Source organism: Triturus cristatus, chromosome 3_1, assembly GCF_964204655.1.
Source record: "Triturus cristatus chromosome 3_1, aTriCri1.1, whole genome shotgun sequence".
NCBI lineage: Eukaryota > Metazoa > Chordata > Amphibia > Caudata > Salamandridae > Triturus > Triturus cristatus.
In genome coordinates, this window is record NC_140583.1 from 1,084,817,163 (window position 1) to 1,084,823,162 (window position 6,000).

Here is a 6,000-nt window from a genome sequence, read left to right on the forward strand (position 1 = left end):
GTAGTTTTATACTTTTGACCAATATTTGGAGGCACTGTTTAGGTTCACAGAGAAACTAGGATTCAGACCCATTGACCCAATAATTAACATCTATAAGGCTTGTTCGTGTTTTGTACCCTTGAATGGGGTTGGAGTGTGGGCTTTTGAATTCTGGCACATCTTCAGGTAGTTGAGAATAATTTCCTTAGACATCTATTAACAGTTCCAAGTAGTCTACCCATTATCTTCTGTCATAATGAACTTGGCTTGACTCCCTTAACCCATTGTATACAAATTGCGCCAATTTTATTATGGCAGTCAGTATGGGTAATAGATGAGCCGGCCCTTAACTGTGCAATTTTATTGGATTGTTTTAGACTCAACCATATGCAGAAGATACCATGGATTAATTACATAAAAAGGCAGTTGGAGACAGAAGGGCTGGTGGATTGTTTTTATAACCCAGAACAAATTGTCAAGATCCCAAAAATTCTGTTGAAAAAGGTCCTTTTATCTTTTTTAAAGTCGACTAGTGAGCACCTGGAGATAGGAAAAAGAGAGTTTTGGAATATTGCATTCAGTACACTCCCTAAGTGTTGAGCCCTATATCTCCTTTTATTTTTGTCATGCAAAAATGTTTGATCTTATTAGATTTAGGTTTAGCATTGTGCATTTCTTGGTTTCTTATCCTCGCAATACTGGGATGCTATCCTGGATCCATGCCCGTGTGACTCTATCTCAATCCAGAACACGCTGCTTTTCCTGTTTTTTTGTCAACTTTATACTAAATTGAGGCAGGATTTTATTATCCCCCTAATAAGATTTTTAAATATCAGGAAGTGTCGACCGGCCCTATACCACCTCCAGCTTTTAAACAATGAATACACATGCCTAATGGTCTCCAGGTATATTTCCACAGCTGTCTGTTTACGGAATTTGGTTGAGAAAAAAACTTTTGAATTCTAATCTGATTTTTAATTAACTGTTTTTGAATATTATGGTTTTTATGGACACAGTGTTGTTTTAAAGATCAATATATGTTGTTTGTATGTTGACCTATGGTCGTTGTCCGATAATTTTTATCTCTGTTAATTTGTTAACTGGTGATATGCTGCTATTTGATGAAATATCAATTTAGTTTCTCACTGTTACATTGCTGATTATGAATTTCTATTGTCATGAACTCTATCATATTTTGCCTGTATTTTATTTTAAATGTTTTAAAATCTTGGTTGCATTCTGTAATGGTTGCAAGAAAACCGAATACAGATTATTTGACTGACTGGCTTGCATGGTCTGCATAATATTGTCCCAAGTTCCACATTGCGGCGGTACCTTTTCCTTCAAGTCCCTCATTACCTTCTTTTACGTATCCATCAGCGAAGGTTCATATTTTGGAGTTACCCATGTAGGCTCCACCTCCGGCCATCTCACTGCCACATTACAAGCGTTTCACAGAACCATTCGTAACACAATCGAAAACAATGAATTCAAATCTACCCACTGCAATTTAGATAGTTTCACTGTTCTTTCTACTTCCATGTATCTCATCTCAGGAGCTTCCCACTTCTTTTGAAAAGTCCTTAGTGAAATCAGATTGTGTGACAGACACATTTTTTTATTTTGCAAATCCAGACCCTTCTCACCTGCCACTCTAACAACTTGATAGTTCGCTCCCCTTGTTTGATGACTTGCTTTTAATATCAGTATGAGCAATTAGTTTCCGCTCAGACAATCCAATGCCAGCCTTTCTATTGCTGTTAAATTTAAAACTCCAGGGTTTCCCCTTCTCCAGTAACGTTTCTAGTTGCTTCCTGGATGCATACGGGAAAGGTGGGCAAACATTCAACACATCTTCCACAAGGTATTCTTCTTCATCCTTCGTCACAACAGGGCTGAAGGAACCATAAGGCCAGGGTACAGCCCAGTCTCTTGCAACATTCTCTTTCAAATATTCCTTTTGCTTCTGCAATGCCTCTTTTCTCATACCATTCAACACCTTACACACCTGTCCTCTTAACTTACTCTAATTCGCTTTGTCCATTACTTGCTGTTCCCAGTCATTAAGTGCCCATACCTTCACAGATCAGGGCAGTTTCTTTCACCCATTCAAACACTTCCGCGAATAATTAGAACAGTTTAATTCCAAAGAACAATTTCCAGGAAATTGCCGATATGTATCTCTTTTCGTGAGCTCATGTTATTCTTTCAACCACAAACGTGAATGCATTCCAACCTTTGCAAAGCAGCTGTTCCTTTCAGGGGAAGCGGCTGTGTCTTATCTAACTCACCTTACTGTTAGCCTTATCCAAGGCTTTTAATGAGGGAGCTACCACTCATACACCCCAATGTCACACCCAGAGAATTTTTCAGTGTCACAACTTTCTGTTCCACACTCACATGTGCACCTTCTAAGGGTAAGACCTGTTAGAGTTCACCTATTTTCTTTTGACTATGAGTTACCCTTGGTAAGAAGGATTCCAATCCTGCCTACTTATTACTTCTGTCCAACACGCAGACCTGATTTTCCTTGTCACTTGAGCAGACTCATTCATACACCTTCTCTTAGACTCTCACATACCTGAAAGAGAGCCAACTGCTCTTTTAGTCTGAAATCTCAACTCAATCTATGGCGAAGGGATAGGGAAACCTTGGTAAGCACTTTTTTCCTTATAATTAACCTGACTACGTCTATTTATCCATTACTCTATACCCTCCGTACACCAGCCTTTGCCTATTGTCAGAATTCCTTCTAAAGCTCACCTCTCTTGGCAATCACAATATACTGGCATGACTCATATCATTCCCCCTAACACTTATGAATGAACAAACGTCTTGATGACTTTTAACCATATTACATGCTGTTGGTAATAGCTAGCTGCAGCTGGTGTTCTCCTGTTTGTTTGAAAAGGCTTGGGGCCAAATGTATGACCCTTTTCTGCAGCCGCAAATGGGAGATCCTCCCGTTTGCGACCGCACAAAAGGGTAATGGCATGTACAAATGCTATTTTGCGAGTCACTGACTCAGAAAATAGCATTTGCGCCTCCCGCTATTAGGAAGGGGCGGCCCTTCCCAAAAGCGAGTCACCATGCCATGTATGATTGTTTTGCGACCGCATTTGCAGCCGCAAAACACTTGCAGTTTACCACCTACTTCAAGTAGGTAGTAAACCACTCGCAAAAGTGAAGGGGTCCCCTTCCCCTTTGTGAGTATGTGAGAAAATAGGTTTATGAGCAGGCAGTGGTCCCAGGGACCACTGCGTGCCCTTAAACAATTAAACTGAAAAGTTTCATTTGTCTTTTTTAAATGCATCCTGTTTTACTTTTAAGAAAACGGGCTGTATTGAAAAAAAAAAAAAAGACTGCTTTATTTAAAAGCAGTCCCAGACATGGTGGTCTGCTGACCCCAGGAGGCCACCATCCCTGGGAGTGCTAGCCATTCCTAATGGGGTCGCACATTGCGCCTGCCTCATTAATATTCATGAGACATGCAATTTGCGACCCAACTAGGAATCGCATTAGTGTCTGAGACACTGTTATACATCTCAATTTGTGAGTCGTAAATGCAACGCAATTTGCGAGTCGCAAATTGGATGGTCATACATCTGGCCCTAGAAAACTTTTACAAAGGTTTTACCATGCATTTGCAAGGTCATGGTTCAGACACCATGGAAACATCAAGAAAATCCACCAGGATAAGCATTAAGCAGCCAGCATAGATGACCTCATTGTGAACCTTCTGGAAGACAGCGTATCTTCAAAATATTCCCCAGTTCCTTGCTATAAGAAATTAGAATGCGAACTTTGTGAACATTCTAAAACACCTTCTAAAAGGCAGCCTCATCAAATTAATCATTTGTACCTGTTCCTTGCTATAAGCAATTGAGAACGCGACCTTTGTGAATGTGCTCAAGAACCTTCTAGAAGGCGGCCTCGTCAAGTTAATTATCTGCATCCGTTCCTTGTTACAAACAATTGTAATGTGATCTTTATGAATGTTCTTAAACAGTCTTATTTAAAAACTGTCCAAACTGCTCCCTTCGCTAAGCCTCTTTGCCTGCCACTTATCTGTTTCCCAGCATCCAGGACTCTGTCTTGCCAGCTCTCTGATCCTCCCACTTCGATCTCACCGCAAAGAACGTTCTGCATTAGTCTCGCATCTGGATGGAAAAAAGAAGAGGAAGAAAAGGAGAAATGCATTAACAGACTTGATTTTACTACGCGCTGAGCTCGGTCACACCATCGTCTTGAAAAGTGAAGTGAAGTGAAGGGGTTTTGTATAGCGCGGCTGCTGCCCAAGGACGTCCAAGCGCTGAGTAGAGGGAATAGAGCTCTGAGGGACAGGGGGAGAAATCCAGGAGGGGACCTAATTTTTGAAGAGGAAAGTTTTTAACTCTTTACGGAAGGACGCCAGTGTTTTTGTTCAACCTGTACATTCTGTTGGCAGGGCTCTGCCAGAGAGGATTTTGGTGAAGCTAACCCTGTCCAAATTTGCTTGTTGGTTATGATGCTGAAATCATACTCACTACAGTTTCGAAAATGTTGATAAAGTAACCTCTACGGACAATCTAAGTGAAAACAAAACAACAACAAAACTAAAGTCCGGTTGAGATTTGAAAAGCTTTTCTGAGGTGATACCTTAGGAGATAAAGTTAATACTAGACTAAAGCCTTACTATTTGTTTGTTCATAGGTACCATATCTACCGGTACCATTCATTAGACTGGTGTGAATGCCTTCTGCAGTGTTGTTGTTGAGTAGACGAGCCACATCATCCTTGACTCTACACGCTCTTTATCTCAGCCCCCTTCCCCCTGGGATTTGCCACTGGAGCAGTATCTCCTCCTGTAAACCGAGGGCAAGTCTCTGGAGGATTTGGAACTGGCGTTGTTGCCCCATTGGAATCATCTGGTATCTAGGTAGGTGGTTCATGACATCTGTATTGCTCTCAATCAGTAACTAGGGCTACATGCATAACACTTATTAACACAACCAGGTTGGGTCTATGAGCAGGAGTTGGAAACTTAGGGGAATATCCCTCCATTTAGTTAGCCTTCTGCATCTGTCAGGATCGCAGCAATTTTTCTGCAGTGGACCTTCCTGTCCAAAAATAAATGTCAACGGCCTGCCCATGCTTCTCCAGCAGACTGCGAAAACGTGATTCAATAAACATTGTTGGGGTGAGATTCTCTGAGAGTCAAGTGCTTTATTCCAGCCGAAACTACATCTTAAGCCAACCTTGGCTACCACATGTCTAACAGCTCATCACTAAGCATGGGCAGATATTCCATTCACAAGCAGTTGGAATTTTCAGACAGTGCATACAGAGAAACACTAAGCATTCATTAGTAATGCGTGATAGCTCACCCTGGCACAGTTGATAAGATTAACAGCAACACAAAATATTCTTTCCTCCAAATGCAGCTACAAATCTGGCAACAGAATACATGCACATTCTTCTTAGTAATTCTTTCAGCACAGTAAAGTCGAGTTCTGCAAAATACCATTGTACAATTTCCAATGTTTAACTTGCTGTGTCCATGTGTGATGTAGTGGTGCGGTCACTTGATCTAAACCAGTAGTTCTTAACCTTTTGGATTCTGTGGACTCCCACTTAACCATTACTGGAACACAGGGATCCCCACTGAATCCTTTATGAAATCCAGGTTCCCTTAATTATTGGAAGCTGGCGGCCTGCCCAGGCTTTTTTGATGATTTGAATCACAAAGTTGTACACTAAAAACACAGAAATAAGCATTCATAAAAGAAATAGACAAATGATGGATTACATACTATTTGATGCACTTGTACTGCTCCCACGAATCAAGATAAGGATACTAACTTATTTTTTAACCTCTAGCTTCAAATTCCATAACATTTACAGAATGTTTAAAAATGTTCATTTTTACATCTTGCTTCCTTATTTAGACAACTTTAATAATCTGTTATTATTATTTAATTTTCAAAGTAGCCGCGGGCCACTAGGGGTCCCGGATCACAGGTTAAGAACCACTGATCTAAA

The 6,000-nt window shown here is 40.7% G+C and overlaps 1 long non-coding RNA gene across 1 annotated transcript in view; it reads left to right on the forward strand.

Annotated features, from left to right (window-relative positions):
- LOC146861564 (uncharacterized) overlaps window positions 1-4,227 on the forward strand; it is a 111,935-nt gene extending 107,708 nt beyond the window's left edge. Inside the window, exon 3 of the long non-coding RNA XR_014979275.1 lies at window positions 4,059-4,227. This is a non-coding gene — a long non-coding RNA (uncharacterized LOC146861564). The remainder of the gene's footprint in view (window positions 1-4,058) is intronic.
- Window positions 4,228-6,000: the final 1,773 nt, after the last annotated feature.